Source organism: Triturus cristatus, chromosome 2_2 (genome assembly GCF_964204655.1).
Source record: "Triturus cristatus chromosome 2_2, aTriCri1.1, whole genome shotgun sequence".
NCBI lineage: Eukaryota > Metazoa > Chordata > Amphibia > Caudata > Salamandridae > Triturus > Triturus cristatus.
The window spans coordinates 945607551-945628601 of NC_140582.1; the positions used below are offsets into that span (position 1 = coordinate 945607551).

General features: G+C 47.9%; 1 protein-coding gene, 1 non-coding gene and 2 pseudogenes across 9 annotated transcripts in view; all 4 read right to left on the reverse strand.

The window, feature by feature from the left end:
- LOC146862980 (cytosolic beta-glucosidase-like) overlaps nucleotides 1–21051 on the reverse strand; it is a 568310-nt gene that overhangs the window by 393015 nt on the left and 154244 nt on the right. For 4 of the 8 annotated variants that reach the window (XM_085642346.1, XM_085642347.1, XM_085642351.1 and 1 more), the window contains exon 2: nucleotides 18841–18884. The exons of the other annotated variants lie outside the window; for them this stretch is intronic. The gene's annotated coding sequence lies outside the window, so the exon portion shown is untranslated. The remainder of the gene's footprint in view (nucleotides 1–18840; nucleotides 18885–21051) is intronic. 8 annotated transcript variants of the gene reach the window in all.
- On the reverse strand, nucleotides 7104–9287 carry LOC146862981 (28S ribosomal RNA; annotated as a pseudogene).
- LOC146862982 (5.8S ribosomal RNA) lies at nucleotides 10059–10212 on the reverse strand. The gene has a single exon (XR_014978676.1). It is a non-coding gene; the product is annotated as a 5.8S ribosomal RNA (ribosomal RNA).
- Nucleotides 11210–12959, reverse strand: LOC146862983 (18S ribosomal RNA; annotated as a pseudogene).

Here is a 21051-nt window from a genome sequence, read left to right on the forward strand (position 1 = left end):
TGACATTAAGTATGATTAGCAGGACATCAATAATCAATGCAATATGTAGTGATTATGTGTATGTATTTATTTGAGACCTATTCTTCATTCAAGGCATTTCAATAATTATGATGTACACATTTGTATCTAAATTATTATAAGCACACATCTATAAAAAATACACATCTATAAGTTGCATATCTTGCTAGAAAATCCACATCTACAAAAATTCACATCTATAAAATCCACATCTATGCTAATTATTGTGTCAACTATAAATGATCATGTAACTGTTTAACCACATTTAAATATTAATGAATCAACATTTTAAAACAATATGTTTTATAAGAGTGACGTGTGCTGTACGATAGTGTACATCTCAGCATTAATCTTGAAATTAAAGTAGTCAGGCAAACATTCTTCTTGAATGGGAACGACATTTGCAGACCAAGATCAGCCAGAGCAACATCATTACATTGAGGCCAAATACCCCAACAACCGACAATAAGGTCATTAAACTTTACAGTGTTACATTTTGTAAGATCTTTGATTTGCTTCGATAAATCCTGATAGCAGTACCATTTTTGGTGAACACTACATCTGGTTTTCTTAGTTCACCTTGACTATTTTTAACATCAGGTTCTCTGTATGTAATCCACCCACACCTTTTTGCTCTATCAATGAGCAATTCTAACACTTTGTTATGACTTTTTATCCTCATGTCCTTGGTTTTAGGACATTCACCTGAAATATGTGAAATTGTTTTGCACACATCTTTGCAGTATCTACAAGTAGCAAATGTACGATGTCTTCCCCTAGTGATGGTTTCTCTAGTATACAAAACATTTGCTCTCAACATCAGCGCAGCTATGTATTGATTTTCTTTAGTTTTATTGTGCTTGCTGATCCAGAAATTTGAGGTTGGATTACTTGCTATGTATTTTATACCATCACCTTGGACAGGGAGATTTGCCCATTTCTCAAATTCCTCTTTCCTCCAATCATATGTATCTACCAAATTCAATTCATAACTCAAAAATCTACTGTCTAAAATATTGAGTTGGTGTGTTGTGATGATGCTATCAATTTTTTCATTGATTACTTCTCTTGCATACATGAATGAATGAGCGATGTACAGATCTAGAGCTTCCCTGAGATACAATAAACTATTAATTTTGTTTAGACCAATTGTCGTGCATAACTTTGGTATAGTGAGGCCCAAAGGATCTTTTCGAATACAGGAGACCATCACATGTGTATGTAGGTAGGTGTAGGAAATGTTTGACATACTTTTTTATTGTTTGATCCAGAATTTTTAAAGTTTTAGCTTCTGTTCCTCTTATTTCCAGTTTAAATTACAGTTTAGGGATCAAATATTGATACAAAATTTTAAATTTTTGCCTGGGCTTAAGTGGTAAATTGTCGAGTTTTTGAGCCCAGTCAACCAGAACCTCATTAATTTTCTTGTTGTTTGAATGGCCGGTTTGTGGATCAAAGTTCAATCCGAGGTATCTCTCACATTCTCCTGGATGAATGTTTACAATATTTTGTTTTTCAAATTGACATGGTTTACAGTTGTTAACCAGGATCTTATCTTTATGGTGACTTATATAAAATCCATGTGTTTTTTTCACATTAAGTTTTAAGCCTTTAGTTTTACTGAATTTTTCAATGATTTTCAGATTTGTACTCATTCCTTCCCAGGTGTTGCTGAGTACTGCGTTGTCATCGGCAAAGGCAAGAGCGGTGATTTGCTCAATGAGACCATCGGAGCCGAATGTGAAGCCCTTGCCGTCTTTCTGAAGATCACAGATCAAAGGATCCATGGCAATGTTAAACAACTGTGGGGATGAAGAGTCACCTTGCTTAACTCCCAACTTCATTGTTATTTCTGGAGTTGCTTCATTGTTTTTTCCCTTGAAAAATGTTGTTGAGTCAGTGTATAAGTCTTTTATTATGTCTCTGATATATGATGGAACACTGTGCCTTTCAAGACTCTGTAAAATGTGACCATGGCTGACAGAGTCAAAGGCTTTTGAGATATCTATGAATACCACTGCTAACAAGCTACTGTTCTTTCGAACCCCTTTTATGATGTTTTGCAGAAGAGTCAGATTTTCGAGACAAACTCTCACTTTCATGAAGCCTATATGTCTCGTAGTCATTTCAACGGAAGATGTGAGTTCTTCAGTTAGTATTTTCGTGAACAACTTCAAGAATGCCGTACCGATGGTAATTGGCCGCCAATTACTGATTTCTTTTAAGTTCGCTAATCAGTACATTCTTAGGTATTAATATCGACTGGTTCTTTTTAATACTTTCCGGTACTCTTCTCATTGATAACCAAGACGATAAGATTCTGAGCAGCAGTCTTGGTTGCTTGTTATGCACGTTATTCAAGTCATTCATGCCAATCTTGTCAGGCCCCACTGCTTTCTTTAAATCTGATTCATCGAAGGCTTTAGTTATTACGAGCTGTGTAATCTCTTTCCATAGTCTTCCATATTCCCATTTATCCGGTATCTGATCAATTGGGATGAATTTGGGATTTTTCTTGTTTTCTTTTTCAAAAATGTCTTTATAATATTGGAAGATTTCATCAGGGCTGATTTGGCAGGTGGCATCTTCTGCCCCATCAGTGATTATCCAGGCAATTTTCTTTTTGTCTTTTTTAAACATTGCCTGGTATTCTTTGTAGCTGCCCTTTGCTTTTGCATAATTTTTCTTGTGTGCCCAATAGAGCCTTCCATTTTTCTTATCTTGCTTTGCTATCTGTTGCTCATCTTGAGCAGAGTTCATAGGCTCATTATTGGGTTTGCATGTTGGTTCGGTACGATTTGCTGGTACAGGACATATATCATTGGTGTTTTCTGAGATATAAGTCACTATCTGATCCATCAGATCCATAGCAGCATCATGATGCTGGATGTTTTTGGTGTACTTCTCGACTTCTGTGATTCTATCATTTAGTTCATCAAAGTTTTTTATGTTTGATGCTCGTTTCCGATTGATAAAGTCTCTGCGCCTTTCCATTGTTACTTTCACTGAAATCTCAGGTTCATCGCAGGAGTCATTCTCAGAGATATTGGATGCCTGCAGTACATCCTTTGCCGATTTTTTGCTCTTATCTCTTCTATCTTTTCTTTTTTCTGCAATTTGTTTTGTTTTTATTGTCAAAATGCGGAACCATCAGCGCATTAATGTTTCTCTTATTCCCATACACTTTTTCAAATTCTGCTAATAGCAGTATTTCTTCCTCTGACCATCATTCTGATGGTTTGCTACTTGCTAGAGCTGCTAGTCTAGCCTCATTTTGCACTCTTAGATGCGCATGCCGAGCATGTTGCGAAACTCCAATCTTTGATCCGAATCTGAGGTCACAGAAGCTGCATAGGAATTGCAGCACTTCTTTTTGAGGTCTTCCTTTACATTTGGCATAATGGCATGCAATATACGGATTTTCGGCTTCTTTGTCCCATTTTGAGCAATAGGTTTTGAGATAGAAGCCTTTATGTTTGTTAGAGACATGTTTTCTTAGTTCTTTAAATGTTCCCAAAATGTCTCCACACAAGTCACAATTATACTTTTCGTTTGGGTATTTCCAATATGTGACTTTCTTTGTGTAATCACTTTTCTTTGTATTCAATTCTTTGCTGACCTCGTACACATCGGGTAGATTTTCTAAGTTTGTTGTAACAATGTCATACTTGGCTGAGGAGGCCACAAATTACATGGTTTTGCTGAGGTTAGATGTAGTGTCTTCATCTTGTAATCATAGCGAAGGAAGGTCTTAGAATTAAAACCTCACATAAAGGTAGCACCCCAGACTGCGAAACATTAACCTTCCAAATAAAAATTACAAACAATTACACGTTTAATGGAATACTAATATATAGACCACCCAGTGCAAAAACTCCCTTAATAGACTTGTTAAGTCCATTTCTTGAATCTAGTGTGTCATGTCCAGACTATACCATCTTAGGTGATTTCAATCTGCATCTAGAGAAAAATTCAGACCCTAAGATAACAGCATTCATTGATGCAATGGCAAACTTCGACCTGAAACAGAAAGTACTATTAGGTACCCACAATGCCGGACATACAATGCCGGATGGTATCTTCACATCATGTCAGAGCTTAAACAAAATTGACACTCTCCCAATCCCATGGTCAGACCACAAACTAGTAAGATTCACACTGGAAATTAAAGAGGACACTGGAAGACCGGTGGAGCATATTAAACAAGCAACCTACCGTGACTGGTCTAAAATTGACAACCAAGCATTTATAGAAAAACTCCAAATATCCCAGCCTACATTAGACGATAACAGTAATATAGCCTGCAAACAATTTAATGAATGGATAGAGAAGGCAGTCGATCTGACAGTCCCACAAAAAAAGGCTACTCTTAAAAGAAAAACCCCCTCACAACCCTGGTTCTCAGAAGCTCTAAAAACACAAAAACAAACATGTAGAAGAGCCGAGAAAAAATGGAGAACTAATTACGATACCCAACTCAGACAAGAATACAAAGATACCCTAAACAGCTACAAAAAACTAATAATAGTAGAAAAAAGTAAATACTTTGTTAAAAAGATCAACGAATCAAAAAACTCCAGCAAAACCCTCTTTGATACTGTCAAAAAATTATCAAAGTTCGAAAACAACAACCCAGAAGCACTGTAATCAGACTTCTGCAACATACTAGGAGAATACTTCGTGAATAAAGTCTCATCAGTGTACGAATCCTTCAAAAATCAGAACACTGAGACAATAGAAGGGGACACATCACAGCCACCAATTCAACAAGATCAATCAGTTTTTAGATTTACACCACCTACAGCCGAACAGATTGAGAAAGAGATCCACACTACCAACTCAGGCAGCCCAACGGACCCTTGTCCACCCAAAATAATGCAGGTTTGTTCCATACAACTAAGCCGAGTAGTGGAAAAATTATTCTCCAAAATTATCAACACCAATATCTTCCCAGATGACTGGAAGATGATATCTATCAGGCCACTACTGAAAAAACCCAACCTAGATTGCGAAAATCCTAGCAATTATAGACCCATAGCCAGGATCCCTTTTGCCGCAAAAATCTTGGAGAAACTGCTAAATAAACAGCTATCCCAACATCTGACGGACGGAGATTGGCTGGATCACTCCCAGTTCGGTTTCCGGGTAGAACATGGGACGGAGACGGCCCTGATCACAGCAGTGGAGGAGCTTAGGCAAATAATGGACAATGGATCGAAGGCCGCCTTGATATTACTCGACTTATCGGCGGCCTTCGACGCGGTCAGCCACGAAATCCTTATTACACGGTTAAAAACAGCATACATACATGACACAGCATGCGCTCTCACAGCCTCCTACCTAGAGAATAGAACTTTCTCAGTAGAATTAGGAGAAGCAAAATCCAAGCTGTTCAATCTACCATGCGGAGTCCCGCAGGGCTCATCGATGAGCCCTACTCTTTTTAATTTATATGTAGCTCCACTTGCACAAATAATAAGGAACAACGGCTTCACTCCTATATCCTACGCCGACGACACCCAAATTGTGGTGTCAATAAGCAAGGAGGTACAGGACACAGCAGAAAAATTTCAAATCTGCATGACAAAAATCAGTCAATGGATGAAAATGAATTGCTTAAAGTTAAACGGAGACAAGAGTGAGGTCATGATACTAGGAAGAGACACAAACATATGGTCCCCCATATGGTGGCCTAAAGATATGGGAAGATGCCCAGAGTCGTCAGAAAAGGTAAAAAACCTAGGGATCATGTTAGACACTAACCTTTCTTTCGACGCTCAAGCCAGCAAACTAGCTTCGTATCTCTGGTACATTCTAAAAATGATCAAAAAGATCCTACCGTACTTACCGTATGATTCACGCAAGACAGTGGTGACAGCACTAGCCTTGTCCAGACTGGATTACGGGAACGGCTTATACGCCGGAGCAAGGAAGAAAATCCTACTTAAACTACAACGCCTGCAGAATGCAGCAGCCAGGTTGATACTAGGAATACCAAAGTTCGAACAAGTAAGCCATAAACTAAAAAATCTGCACTGGCTACCAATTGTAAGTAGGATACATTTTAAATCATTATGCTTGGCATACAAGGCACTAAACGGAATTGGATCACAATTTCTAAAATAACATCTGCAACTATATGAGCCAAACAGATTACTCAGATCCAGCCAAACGAAATGCATCAGGGTCCCTAGATTTCGGAAAACTAACTGGGGAGGAAGAAGCTTCCTGGTACACGCAGCAAGAATATGGAACCAACTACCACTAGACATAAAAACTAGTCCATCCCTGAAATCCTTCAGAAAGGAAGTCAAAACATGGCTTTTCTTCACACATCTGTAGTCAACATCATCAGACCCAGTGGTATATCTCAGCGCCAAGACGCCCTCGGGCAATCGCGTGCTATACAAATAGATAAATCAATCAATCAATCATGTAAGGAGGGTGAACTAGGTGCTATATCGTGACCTGAATCGTTGTTACTTGTTGCATTATTTGAAGTGGGTGCTGTGTTGTCAAAGTCGGTAAGGAGGTTAATGATTTCGGAAAAGACAGCACCTCCTTTTGCCATCTTAACGGGGTTTTTAATCGCCAGGAACTACCCCATCTGGAACTGTGTTTGTTTGCTTCACCATTTCTCACTATCACGCTCTCCGCCATGATAGAGCCTTGTTTGGCCTGCCTCTATAGACTTTCCTACGAATAGTCAAACACTATAGAGGCAGTTACCAGCGGGACCCGCCTCGGGCCTTCGCGATACTTTGTTTTAATTAAACAGTCGGATTCCCCTGGTTCGCACCAGTTCTAAGTCTGCTTATAGGCACCGGCCGATGCAAAACGCCGGCCCCGTGCCCCCGGGCGGAAGCACGGGGAGAGGTGACCACCACAGCTGGGGTGATCCACAGGAAAGGCCTTGCTCGCGTCCAGAGTCGCCGCCGCCCAGGCGGGTGGCGCCTTGTCCAGCCGCAACACACGCCCAGCCCCTCTTCGCAGCCCAGCCTTACCGACCCAGCGCTTGGAGCCAATCCTTATCCCGAAGATATGGATCTGACTTGCAGATTTCCCTTACCTATATTGTTCCAACATGCCCGAGGTTGTTCACCTTGGAGACCTGCTGCAGATATAGGTACGGCCCAGTGCGAGATTTACACCATCTCCCCCGGATTTTCAGGGACCAGCGAGAGCTCACCGGACGCTGCCGGAACCACGATGCTTTCCAAGGCTTGGGACCCTCTCTCGGGGCGAACGTATTCCGGGGCCCTGCCCTTCACAAAGAAAAGAAAACTCTCCCCTGGGCTCTCGCCAGGTTCTACGGGATCGTTTGCATTACCGCACTGGACGCCGCGAGGGCGCCCGTCTCCGCCACTCCAGGTTTGGGGATCTCAACCCGACTCCCTTTCGATCGGCCGAGGGCAACGGAGGCCATAGCCCGTCTCTTCCGAACGGCGCTTGCCCATCTCTTAGGACCGACTGACCCATGTTCAACTGCTGTTCACATGTAACCATTCTCCACTTCGGCCTTCAAAGTTCTCATTTGAATATTTTCTACTACCACCAAGATCTGCACCTGCAGCGGCTCCACCCGGGCCCTCACCCTGGGCTTCCGTGCACACCGCAGCGTCCTTCCTACTCATCCTGGCTTACCCCACGCGGCTCTCAGTGCTGGCAACGGCTGGGTATGGACCCAATGATCCAGCTCCATCCATTTTCAGGGCTAGTTGGTTCGGCAGGTGAGTTGTTACACACCTTAGCAGATTACGACTTCCATGGTCACCGTCCTGCTGTCTATATCAACCAACACCTTTTCAGGGGTCTGATGAGCGTTAGCATCGTGCGCCTTAACCCGGTGTTCGGTTCATCACGCCGCAACAGTTCTGCTTACCAAAAGTGGCCCACTAGGCACTCGCATTCCATGCCCGGCTCCACACCAGCAAGCCGGGGTTCTTACCCATTTAAAGTTTGAAAATAGGTTGAGATCGTTTCAGCCCGAATACCTCTAATCATTTGCTTTACCAGATAAAACTGGGGGCTTCGAGCGCCAGCTATCCTGAGAGAAACGTCAGAGTGAACCAGCTACTAGCTGGTTTGATTAGCCTTTCACCCCTATACCCAGGTCGGATGACCGATTTGCACGTCAGGACCGCTACGGATCTCCACCAGAGTTTTCTCAGGCTTTGCCCTGCCCAGGCGTAGTTAAACATCTTTTGGGTCCTATCACGCACACTCATGCTCCACCTTCCCGACGGAATGGGCGAGACGGGCCGGTGGTGGCGCCCTGTGGCGGGATCCTACCACAGCCGGCGCGCGCCAGCCCTCACCTTCATTGCACCACAGGGTGTCGCTCGGCCCTCCGACTCACGCACGTGTTAGACTCCTTGGTCCGTGTTTCAAGATGGGTCGGGTGGGTAACCAACATTGCCGCAGACACCAGGGGCCCGGCGTGGGCCTCCCCGCCCAGCGGCACGATTCGGTCAGGGTGAACTGAGCACAGTCCGCCCCAGTCGACAGTCGTGCCGGGAGCAGGAAGCCCCATTTTCTCTTCCCCGCCCCAGCACGCATCGAGGGGCGGCCGGAAGCGGGTGTCCTGGGGAGGGCGCGGAGGCGGTCAAATCTCTCTTCGCCCCGCGGACACAGCAAAGATGCTGCCAGGTGGGCTGTAACACCTTCTGCCGAGCGGAGGGCCACCTCCCACCCCAAAGCCTTTCCAGCTGAGCCGGAGCCGGTCGCGGCACACCATCGCGGAGGAAAGGCAGCCTGTGGGGTCCGGGTAGAGCCAGTCCCACGGAGGGGCTCTTGAAATTCCCGGGCAAACGACCTGCCTGCCGTGTTCAATCCTATGGGCGGACTGCACGGACCCCACCCATTTACCTGTCGACGCTTTCACGCCCTCTGGAACTCTCTCTTCAAAGTTCTTTTCAACTTTCCCTTATGGTACTTGTTGGCTATCAGTCTCGTGCCCGTATTTAGCCTAGATGGAGTTTACCACCCGCTTTGGGCTGCATTCCCAGGTAACCCAACTCTGAGAAGACCAGATCCTGGTGCGAAGGGGGCCGCTACTGGCCTAACACAGTCCACTGGGTGAGCCTCGATCAGAAGGACTTGGGTCCCCTGAGTGACGCTGGGGAGTTGGTCTTCTGTACGCCACATTTCCCGCGCCCGCTGCCAGGTGGGGATTCGGCGCTGGACACTTCCCTCTTCACTCGCCGTTACTGGGGGTATCCTGGTTAGTTTCTTTTCCTCCGCTTAGTAATATGCTTAAATTCAGCGGGTCGCCACGTCTGATCTGAGGTCGTAGTCGGAAAAAACGCCGAAGCGTCGAGGGGAGCTGACAGAGAAGGCCAGGCATCCCAGCATCACACGCCCTTTTTCCCCCGGATCGCATCTGGAGGAGGTTTGCCCTCCATGAGAAGCCGGCCACGGAGGTGGGCGCCCGAGGTTTGTGTGCACGGGTAGCTGCTGGGACACCACAGACAGCCACGCGCGGCATGCAGCCAGGTGGCCTGGGGCAGACCGGTCGCGCCCCCCCCCACCCCCCCTGCTAGGCGGGTCAGTGGCATACCTACATGGCAGGACCAGGTGATCGGGGCGTCTGACCTTGTGGGAGGACTAATGTAAATGTAAATTGATGCTTGTATAGCGCACTACTCACCCACAAGGGTCTCAAGGCGCTTGTACGAATACCGCTGAGGAACCCATCCTGGCTTTCCCTGCGAGGCGTCCACTCCTGGGCACCCCCAAGGTGGAGGCCAGGCATCCTTAGCGTTGTGGGGGCCGTTGTGGAGATTAAGCAAGCTATTGCCCAGAGTTGCAGAGTGGGACTCCATGATTGGAATGGCACCGAGGCGAGAATTATCAGGTCCGTGGAATTTTTTGAGCCCAAGACCTGCCGAGGCGGGGAATTGAACCCTGGTCCCAGGCTAGACCTATGCATCAGGGTCTGCCGCTCTAATCATTGAGCCACACTTCTCCACTAAGGGAAGCTAACCCTGCGACGGCCCCAGCCGCATCCCGGGGAAGCCCCGGGGCGATTGACGATCAAGCGTCCCTCAGACAGGCATATCCCCAGGAGGAACTCTTGGCCACAAGGTGCGTTCAAAGTGTCGATGATCAATGTGTCCTGCAATTCACACTAATTCTCGCAGCTAGCTCCGTTCTTCATCAACGCGCGAGCCGAGTGATCCACCGCCAAGAGTCACAGGCACCTTTTCCAAAATGTTCACCCACCTGCAGGTGTAGGAGGGGCGGGAGGAAGGTGACACCTTCCGTCCAACGCCCACATGGCTAGATGGCCTGGGCGCCCCATTCAAGGCTTCCCCTCTGGGAATCAAACTGCACCATTGGGTGAAAAAAAGCATTACCAGCCGCTTGGCCCAAGAGTCCCCCCTGCCCACCTGTGGGCAAGGGGGGCTGTCGGAGAGACGGGAGCAGGCAGCAGCCCCACCGCCACCAGTCCCTCCCGGGGTAACCAGGAGGGATCGTGCGAGTCTTCAAACCCCTCAGCCCGGCTGCACGGGACAGGGTCAAACCAGGTACCTGGCAACGAGGGAGGGTTGCCCCACCTGCACGTCAGCCGTCCGTCACCAGGTGGCCCGAGCTGTCCCGGCGGGTTGGTGGGAAACTCACCCCACCCTTGCCCGGGTCAGTGGTGCCAGGAGGGGAGAGCCAGGCGGCTCCCTATCCCACACGCCTCCCACCGAGTGCAGCCAGGGGTCCCCTCGCAGGCCCTCGGCTCCTTCTCTTCCAGTCCGCCCTACTGCACAAGAAGGGCTGCTCGTCGGTTGCCCGAAGCCTAGATGGGCCGGGACTCGGGCGCGGGAGGGCCCAGGGCGGCAGGGCCATTATGGGGGGAAGGTGGTCCCATCCCGGGGAGGCACTGCCATCGGTTTCCCCCCCACCTTGGGGGTCGTGCCGGGTAAGCATGGGTTCTGTCTAGGGAGTGCCCACCACTGTGCCCCTCCCAGAGAGAGGGACAGGGGCCGCCGTCCCCTGTCCATCAGTCGGTCGGGTCCTCCCTCAGCGGAAGAAGACCCGCCGAGGCCCAGTCCTCACCCAAGCGCCCCATCCGGCCACGGACTGCTCTGCCAGCCGGGGCGTGCAAGGGCAGGGCCAGGCCCTGTGCCTAGGGTGTTTTCGCAGCAGGTGGCCAAGGCTTTCGGGCTGGCACCGTCCGTCACTCGTACTGCTCTGCAGGTAATGATCCTTCTGCAAGTTCACCTGTGGAAACCTTGCTACGACTTTTACTTCCATAGACAAGTTTGATCATCTTCTCTGCGCTCTGCCAGGGCCGTTGCCGACCCTGGCGGGGCTGATCCGAGGACCTCACTAAACCATCCAATTGGTAGTAGCGACGGGCGGTGTGTACAAAGGGCAGGAACTTAATCAACACGAGCTCATGACCCGCACTTACTGGGAATTCCTCGTTTAAGGAAAATAATTGCAATCACAAAATAATTTAAACAGGGGGTTCTAGGGAGAAATATTTAGAGACCAAACGGAATTTTGTCCCCAATCTGAACCCTTAATAACACAAGAAAAACCGTTGGTCTGTTAGAGCTGAGCATCAACAACAAGCTAGTCTGAATTGATTAAAGGAGTCCTCTTAAAGAGGACGGAATCCCATCACCCACCGAGGTGGCATGCTTCATCATCTGGGATCTCCTCTTAGTTGCAATCCCTAGTGCAACTAAGGGCTGCGACATTCTTAACGGAGGAAGGGAGCTCACGGATGTTTTAAAAGTAGTGTAAGGTGGAATCTACTAAGATCCCAAGGTGTGGAGCCTGAAATGTTTCCAAGGATGATGGTTGCAGTGCATGTGAAGAGTATGTGTAAAACGTGATATTTAAAAAGTGATGTTTAAAATTGGCTACCAGGACACAAAACAATTTTAATAAGCGCTGTCCAGGTGTCAAGAATAAAACAGTGCATATGCAGTTTCAAACAAATAACTGCAAAAGTCAGAAGAGATGACAGGTCTACATGTTTCAGCCTATAGATCAACTCTGATCAAGGCTTTCATCAGGACCTAGAATTTCACCTCTAGGGGAGCAATACGAATGTCCCGGGCCGTCCCTCTTAATCATTGCTGCAGTACCGAATACCAAGAAACTAGAACAGGGTACTATTCCATTATTCCTAGCTGAAGTATTCAGGCGACCGGCCAGCTTTGAACACTCTAATTTTTTCAAAGTAAACACTTTGGGCCCCTTTGCCAGTCAAGAGCATCAAGGGGGGTGCTGAGAGGAGGGGCTGGGACAGGTGGTAGCTCGCCTCGCGGCACACTGCCAGCTTGATCCCAAGATCCAACTACGAGCTTTTTAACTGCAGCAACTTTAATATACACTATTGGAGATGGAATTACCGCGGATGCTGGCACCAGACTTGCCCTCCAATGGATCCTTGTTAAAGGATTTAAAGTGTACTCATTTCAATTACAGGGGCTCAAGAGTCCTGTATTGTTATTTTTCGTCACTACCTCCTCGATTCGGGAGTGGGTAATTTGCGCGCCTACTGCCTTTCTTGGAAGTGGTAGCCGTTTCTCAGGCTCCTTGTCCGGCATCGAACCCCGATTTCCCATAACCCGTGGTCACCATGGTAGGCACAGAAAGTACCATCGAAACTTGATAGGGCAGACATCCGAATGTATCGTCGCCGTCACAGGAACGTGCGATTGTCCCGAGGTTATATAGAGTCAGCAAAGAGGCCGGGTGAGCCTGGCTTGGTCTTGGTCTGATAAATGCACGCATCACGGGAGTTCAGCGCTCATCGGCATGTATTAGCTCTAGAATTACAACAGGTATCCAAGTAACAGATGGAGCGATCAAAGGAACCATAACTGATTTAATGAGCCATTCGCAGTTTCACTGTACACGCCGTGTGTACTTATACATGCATGGGTTAATCTTTGAGACAAGCATATGCTACTGGCAGGATCAAGCAGGTAGCCGCACCTGTTGACGGGGTGGGTTCTGGAGCCCCATGCCCGTTTTCCCGAACAGCAACCTTCGCACACCCCTCCCTCTTGGGAGCCTGCTAGGGGAAGGATCCTGCACACCTGGGCGGGCGGGCTCGCTGGAGGGGTGGAGAGGTGCGGTCGCACGGGCACCGGCAGGCCCAGCCGTCTCCCCCGGATGAGAGGCAGGCCGAGGCAGAGCCTGAGCAAGACGCAGGGTTGCAGAAGCCTGGCAGTGGCAGCACCCCTCGGAACGGTCGTTCCAAGCTGCTGCGGCAATGCGGCATGGTCCAAGCCATCTGGTCGCCCCATTGGAAAGCATTGCGTGCGATCAGATGGCCGAAGGGGAAGGCGCGACCAGATGGCCAAGCCTGAAGGATGCCAATCTGCCCGACCCGAGTCTGCCCTTTGGAGGGCTCAGTGGCTCTGCGTTCAGGGGGCTCCGAGACCACAGCTGGGCCTCTGACTCCATCAGAGATCATCAGTTCAACAAGTACTTACTTGCACCCACTGGGGTGAACCACTCAAGAACTTCATGTACCAGCTTCCCTTGGGGCGACCCGGAGGAGGGGCTAGCGGAGTGCAGTGCATTGCGATTGTTTCTGAGAATGGGGGACCCTGGCAGACCTCCCACCCGGGCCCATGGCGAAGCTTAACCTATCCCTGAGCCTGCCCGGAGGTACCGGGCCAGGCTGCGCGGGAGAGGCCTCCACGGGCCTGCATCGGGCTACCAAGGGCCCCGGTCTATGCTCCTGAACCCAGCCAGGCTGGGGAAGGCCTGCCCCGGCACAGGGCGTGGGACGGAGCCCAGGGTGGGAGCACCCGTCCAGAGCTCTTAGCCCCAGACGCCCAGGGAAGGACTGCCCAGGACCGATTGAGCCCATCCCGAGCAATTTGCCGCATGGTGGGCTGGAACAGGGAGCCCCGAGCAGTGGGGAAGTATTGTCCGGGCTTAACCCATCTGTTCTCCGGCTGAGAACTGCCAGCCTGAGAGTGGTTCCGGCATACCCTGTCCCTAGTAATCCGGAGGAAAGTTACCCTTCTTTCTGGCAACCCGTGCGCACCGAGTGACGGAGGGGAATCAGGGCACGGAGGCGCCCGACCTCCTGGAGCCCTGGCTGGGATCAGGGAGGTGGGTGAGCCCTCATCGGGACTTCCATGCCGACACGGCCATCTGGTTGCTCCATTGGAAAGCATTGCGTGTGACCAGATGGCTGAGGGGAGAGGCGCAACCAGATGCCCAGGCCTGAAGGACGCCATTCTGCCCGCCCTGAGCTTTCACAGGAGGGCTCCCGCCTGCCCTTTGGAGGACTCGGTGGCTCTGCTTCCCGGGGGCTCATCAAAGCCCTTAGCTGGGTGTCGGGCACGGGGCTGCAAGGGGGGGCCCCGATGGAACTCTGACACCTTGACACGCAGGCGAAGTGGGGGAGGCCTGCCCTGGCCCGATGGACCCCCGTGACGGGCACCCAAACCCTTGGCTGGCCACAGGACGTGGGCTCCCGCACCCCAGGGCCGTCGGAGCCAAGACCCCGGAACCGGTCCCCGCTTCTGAACTCCGCCAGGCAGGGGAGGGAGGGAGCCTCCCCGGGCACCTGAAACCCCGGTCCTGGGCAGACAGACTCTTGGGCGGCCTCTGGACGGGGGCTCCCACACCCCAGGCCCTGCCCGAAACCCAGGCCCGGTCCCTGTTTCTCAACCCAGCCAGGCCAGGGGATCTGGGAGCCTGCCCGGGCAAGAGGGACCCCTGTGCTGGGCACACGGAACCTCGGCTGGTCGCAGGACGTGGGCTCCTGTTCCACTGATTTTTTTCCATGACTCAGTGGAACTCAGTGTAGTGGTACTACGCCAACTCCGCCCAGGGTTACATAAAACATAATTTTTCCATTGTGTTTCATAATTATATATTTCTGTAATCACCTTGTGTTAGGGGTACATTTGATCAAAAACATTATTTAAATAACATGTCCACAATTCCACTACTGCTGGGTACCCTTCCCTTTTGGGAATAAGTTACCACCCCAACTCGGGAGTCGGTAACTTCAATGGTTTGCAACCAGAATTCTGTTCACAAACCACTGATACACTGGGATCCAAATTATAATTTGGAAGTGACACCCACAATACATCCTAATAGACCTGACATCCTTGAAGTGGAATTCCCCCAAACTCTTTTGACTTCACTTCCTTACTTTGCTGAACTCTTTTTTTGTTTGATTTAGGAGTCTGTGCACTTTACCCCTGCTAACCTGTGCTAAAATGCTTGTGCTCCATCAATAAAACATGGTAAACCTTGCCTGCACTTAATTGGCACACTGACATTTCTTATAAGTCCCTAAAAAATGGGCCTACCTAACCCAGTGCCTGTGAATGAAATGATACTAGTGGGCAGCAGCCCTCATTGTGCCACCCTCTAAAGAAGCACTGTACCATCTGTCTCAGGCCTGCCACTGCAACCTGTAATGCAGATATAAAATGCAACATTGCAAAATATACTTGTCAGGCCTAAACCGCCCTTTTTCATAATTATTAATCAAGGTAGGCCCTAACCACCCCTAGGACTGGGAGCATGGAATTTGAAAAGTAAGATATGTTGATTTGCGTTTTACATGGCCTAACAGTGAAAAACACCAAAAGCTATTTTTCACTGTTGTAAGGCCTATCCCTCCCATATACTACCACTGGGTTGCTTTATTACACCTAGTACGTACTAACTTCAGACTGGGAGCAGATAGAGATACGCTGTTTACACTCAAATGAATTCCAATTTGAAATCCTTTTTAATGATGAAGTCGGATTTTAAGTTACAAATTGAACATGCCACTTTTAGAAAGTTGGTATTTTCTTGCCCAAATCTACTGTGCCTTTCTCCCAATGTCACATGCTTGTAAATAGCTCTGCTGTTGGGGTTTGGGTACTGCTTTCAGACATGGGAACAAAGATGGCTTAGGTGTGAGGGGAGTGGGTTTTACTGGCAAGATAGCTAGGGAGATGTCTATTGCCAAGATTACACTTCAAATGGCTCTACCTGCAGCACAGACAGAGGAAGCTGACACCAGGCCAGTATGTGCCTTTGTCAGCTAGACAGTTTGGAACCAGGACCAGAGGAAGGGGAAGAACTGACAAAAACCAGTTTTAGGGGTAGGTCAGGGAATTCCCCATACAAAGACTGAAAACAGGTTTAAAAAAGCAATCTTCAGAATCTCTCATCAGAACACTTCAGGAACTCTGGAAGATTCTGAGAAGGACTGCCCGCTGCTGGAAGGATGGCATGTTGTCAGAAGAAAGCAGATTGGAACTGCTTGCCTTGAACCCAGGCTATGCAGAGTAATTTCAAGGGTCAGTTAGTTGACATCATTTGTGAATTATAGGTACACATCAAGCTTCTAATGGTCTTACTGCAACTGCCCAGCTAGCAAGAATAAACTGCCTGAACCCTGCTGCTGGAATGAGTTCTGATCCCAAAAATGTGCCCCCCACGTCCTGGACCCTTAGCTGGCATGAGTGAGAACTCCTCCTAAAGAAAGGGTGAAATTCCTGAAGCCTCGATGACCTCAAACACAAAGCTTCAGGAGGACCTGCACTTTGCACCAACAGCGACCATCTGTGAAAATAAATCAACATGAAGCTCCAGCGATTACACACTCTGCGCTTCGGCAATGGCCATCCGCAACACTCAATCTGCCCTCCAAGATAAAAGCTCCCTCCTCACAGCCTCCTCCAACGCAAATGGAACTCTTCATGCTATACTTGAGAAGCTAACCTGGCCCCTGTATTCGACCCACACTCCATCGGCCTGAACTTGTGATTTTCCCTTAGTCTAGTGCAACCTGATAAATGCGGTGGTGCTTTCTGCTTCTTGGTGCAATTTTCACTTACAACTTTCAAATTAGGCATCTACTGATTGGATTTTTTGTTGATCGGGGGTCATTTTATTTATGAAATTTTTCTAAATTGGTTTGGGATTTTTCTTGTGTGGTGCTTTTATTTTATCACTCTTTGTGAGCTGCATGAATACTTTAAACATTGCCTCTAAGTTAAGCCTAACTGCTTGTGTCAAGCTACCAGAGGGCTAATTTAGTGACCACTGGGAATCACCCTAACAAGGATTGTGGTTCTTGTCTAAGTGAGGCTTCCACTTCTCTCAACTAACAACCCAATTTATTACACACCCCTTACAAATTGTGATAAGGTATTCATTTTGAAAGCCATTTCAGGAATGGGTCAAAAATGAACCACTCCTAAAATTGGTTTAGTTACATATTGTGAATTGGAGTGTTTGCGGCCACTAAAATGTTTCATGCATCTGGCCCCTGGTCTTTTTTCTAGAGGTGAAAGTCTTCCAGTGGGGCAAGGTCCAAGACTGAAGCTGATGAGAGTCCCTCCAAATCAGATAAGTTGTCATTGAGCTCCTACTGAATCTGTTGATTCTACCGCAAGAGCTTAGACTGGGACAAAACTTGACTTGGTTTCTGCAAAGGTTGCTTCACCGCTCAGAAGAATTTGCCATCTTGCCTTGGTACACATTTTACCTTTGCTTTAGTCACTTTTTTAGTTTTCAAAAAATCCTCCAGTGGGGCAATGCCAGAAGAAGCAGCCAGACAGGGCTCCACTGAACCTGGCTTTACTGCCCACCTTGGATGCAACCTGCCTGATCAAGCAGCCTGATCAAGCACCTTATTCCAGCTTCCAGAGATGGGAAAAATTACTAAATCCCACTTTTCTCCAACAGCTGGGATAGTTCCTCCTGTCACTCAAGCAGCCTTCATTACTTTAGGCACCAGGTTAATCTCCAGCCAGGGTTTCTGCAGGGTGCAGTCCCCTGTGGTCAGGTGGGCCCTCTTAGAATCAGGAGTCCTTCTTTTTATATATCTGAAGTAAGCACACAGGAGGTTAGCGTCCTGATCATACCATAGCAGTTACACTGGCTGGGTGCCAGCAGGAATAAGGAGTCTTTCTTCAGATGTAGCCTTCCCAAGTCAAGTAATGTTCTTAAGAGGAGGTAATGAGGTGCCAGTCTTATCCTATGCAAACACTATTGATTAAAGAATGTTCCCTTCCCCAATCCGGTCTACTTTATCACTCTATTCAGCACCTCCTGTTTGCTTTACTTTGAAAATACCCTGAAGCCCTTAATTCAAAATGGCTACCCCTTCTTCCAACAGGAGGGTCACTGGCTCTGCCTAAATCACTCCCCTTTGAGGTAACATCCCCTCTGTCAAGGTCAAGCTGTTAGTCTCTCCTGCGGAAGTTGGAGCCTAAAGGTTTTGGAGGGCCCTGAGAAAGAATGGGATCAGATCCTGTGAGCCTGATTTGGCACCTCTAACTCAAAAGAGGTAGTGTTAAGACTGTTACCACAAACAAGGTTGGACACTGTTCCAAAGATCGGGTCCAGAGATTGATGATGAAGCATGACACCCCTCGGGCCTCTTGTTGCCCTCACACACCCCGAGGGGTGTCATGCTTCATCATCGGGCTATGCTCCTCGTTGGGCCGGCGCTGCAATTCCCAACGGGCCCCCCGAAGGGTCACTTTCTCGGAGATCTTTTTAAGGCATGCCGGATGGTGTATGAGGGTGTGTGGGGTGTGGGTTCTTAATGAGGGTAGCCAGAATGTGTGCAAGGTGAACTAAAAATGACTGGGGGTTATATTGATTTAGTAACCCTCCTGCCCACAATAAAAACTCTAAGTTAGAGTATGGTCCCCAAGGACACATTGTGCCTCGGTGTCATTAAAACGGTCAACATGTTTCACGCCTCTGTCGCCGCTAGGGTCGTTGCCGCTTCATCAGGACCAAAGATGTGCAAAAAGTAGTCAAATGCATGTGAGTGTGTACGTGAATATAAAATTTAAAAAAATATATATAAATACCCACAATGTATGTCAGGGCGGGCCAATTGTACTGCTCCTGACCATGACCTAGGACAAAGAAACAAAAGAAGATACAGTTACAAAGGACGTGCATTAGACTGGCTTAATGCAACGTAGTGTGCCACAATCGTGTGCACAACATACCAATGTCATACAAAGAGAAAAAAAGAAAAAGGATGAGACCAAGTGGGGATACATAACTCCCTCGTCTGTTTTTACTCAAGACATGGAGGATACCAAGGCAGGTGTATCGTGGCATCTCAATTATGCAAGGGAATCCTCTTGCATGACGAGCGGAGTATCTCCCTATTCATAGCAATATACGCTCCATTGTAAACGGGGCTTCTCCACTAATTGAGACCCCAAACAAGTTTAACTAGACATCCAAAACATCCTCCCTTGAGGTATTCTTACCTCTCAATAAGCAAAAATCACTCAATGGCTGTTGGCGATTAGCCGCCCGCACCGTATCAGGTTGCTAAAACAAAGGCATGATAAAAGATAGGCACAAATGAACCAGGGGTGCAATCATCACATCCAAAGGCATAGGTTACGTGACCTAATCCTTAATCGTCATCGGGTACTCACTGTAAATAGCAGGTGCCTGCACTCTTACACCTACACATCCAACCGCCAAACCAGTAATGCATTAGAGGCAGCGGGACGGAGGTTTTAAACTCGTAGGTTCCTCGGTGAATCCTCCTTCCGGGGCGTTCCATGCTATAAGTTGCAAACGCGCATGCGTGCAAATGCGCCCTTACTGTGCATGCGCAGACCGTGACTAGTAATCCCCTAAACATGGGCGTCCAGAGTGGAGGCTTATTATGACTGGCACTCTATAATTACGATCAAACCACAGCCCATAAAACGTGTACCGGTCAACGCCGGGGTGAAGCGATTTTTTCATGATCGTGGTAGGTAAAATCCTACTAATGACAGCGTCTTCTAAACTCTAAATGTTGATCACAAAAGGCATATCCATAATAGCTAGTGGTGAAAAAACAAGGAGTATAGCCTATACCACACATTTATCTGGGATAATAAAGTTACTTTATCTTGTGTATTATTGCATAAGAAAAGGGTGGGTAGTACATAGAGACAAAAGGAAGGAAAACGGGGGGCTTCCACCACTGAAACCACATTACAAGGAGAAAGTATCTCTCATCTGCAAGCCTTGGATCCTCCCATCTTGAGAATATATAGGTCTCATGTATGAAAAGAAATGGAAAACAGAAGGGAAAGGAAAGATAAACGGTCCCTCGGCAGAACTGCCGTGCAAATATTCCATCAAAAAAGGGGGGGGGGGACCAAGGAGCCAGTTAATGGTCCAGTGTCCATGCTCCCAAAGGTTATATTACCACAAACAAGGTTGGACACTGTTCCAAAGATCGGGTCCAGAGATTGACCCATATGTCTTATAAAAAAGACATTAAGAAAAAGGGGTGTGTGAGGGCAACAAGAGGCAAGACATGTGCTTTCCCCCTTGTGGTGGGTCCGTCAACCTAGGACTCTCCCTTTTTCTTTTTGTCTTTTTTATAAGACATATGGGTCAATCTCTGGACCCGATCTTTGGAACAGTGTCCAACCTTGTTTGTGGTAATATAACCTTTGGGAGCGTGGACACTGGACCATTAACTGGCTCCTTGGTCCCCCCCCCCTTTTTTGATGGAGTGTTAAGACTGTCCCTTCTTCTACCAGCTCTTTCTGTTCCACTCCCAGATGTCTTATGCCTGCTTTGTGGCAATTGTTGATAACATCCCTGCTTTTCAGGACCCAGAAGCATAGCCATTGTCGTCAGAAGACTACAGTTGTTAACTCCAGCCAGGAATGAGAATTTAGCCTCTGAAGGTGAGATGAAAGGCAAAACTTTCTTAACCCAGTGACAACATTCAGTATTCTTTATTTGGCCAACTGACTGTAAAATGTTTTTGATAGTACTTTCTCTTTTCCCCTTGTTCCCGCCATTCGTTTCTTTCAGTGTCAAAATGGGCCAGGCAGGAATTCATAACGTATTTGCTGAGGGTTTTCTTTCCTGGGATGCGCTTCAATTTTATCACAGGTGGTCTCACCTTTTCCACCTGGAGGCCCTTTCTAGATAGGAGTTTCTTTCTGTCACAAAATTGGTGTAGTGATTTTCTGCTCTAGGAGAGGTGTGTCACCATCTGCTTGTGACATGTGTTTCCTTTGTGTTAGGAGAGCCTCATATGAGTTATTC